A 714-nucleotide genomic window follows, 5' to 3' on the forward strand; every position below is an offset into this window, starting at 1 on the left:
TAAACAGTTTTAAAACAAGGTCACAACTAATTAGAATATATCAATTAAGTGCCATATTACGCAAGATAATCTGTCCCAATAAAAAATTTTACTTTTTTCCCTTGCTTATAAGCTATGTAAATGCACATCAATTAACAAACAGTATAATATTATTAAAGTTTATTTTATACATTCAATTACTGGACATCATCACATCTTGTAAAATGAATTTACCCAGTATCAATGCACTGCACACCAGGCCTGTTAAAGATATTATCATACACATTATCATCAACAGACACTCCTTCATTTCTATGTCCCTTAAATATCTTGTCTCTCTATTTTTTTCTCTTGATTCCTATAATATTAAAAATTAGTGTGATTCAGTTATTTACAACCTCATGTACTGCCTTAATAAATGTAGACTTTTTCATATTTGGCTGTTTTGTATTGACTAGAATCAAGCCATATATTTGTTTCTACAAGGTGCAAAGTTGGAATACACTTCTGCATGTGATTCATAGGTTGTTCTGTCAAAAGAAGCAACCCATAATATTCCACTCTATACTCTACATATTGTCCTTTTACATATAGTAAAACATGATTACTTGTTTCATTGTAGTCTGAACTGCAACATCTCTTATTGCCTTCCCATTCAATGCATTGCCAAGTGTTTAGGAGAAAAGAATGCCATCAGAATCCAAATCAATTCAACACTAAGGGATATCACTCTTT

The 714-nt window shown here is 30.8% G+C and overlaps 1 protein-coding gene across 1 annotated transcript in view; it reads right to left on the reverse strand.

Moving 5' to 3' along the window:
• The window catches only part of CSMD3 (CUB and Sushi multiple domains 3), a gene marked incomplete at its 3' end in the record, with an annotated part of 1,277,483 nt that overhangs the window by 21,003 nt on the left and 1,255,766 nt on the right, over positions 1-714 (reverse strand). The window lies entirely within an intron of this gene.

The sequence above is a fragment of the Tupaia chinensis genome, unplaced genomic scaffold (genome assembly GCF_000334495.1).
Source record: "Tupaia chinensis unplaced genomic scaffold, TupChi_1.0 Scaffold000032_1, whole genome shotgun sequence".
NCBI lineage: Eukaryota > Metazoa > Chordata > Mammalia > Scandentia > Tupaiidae > Tupaia > Tupaia belangeri.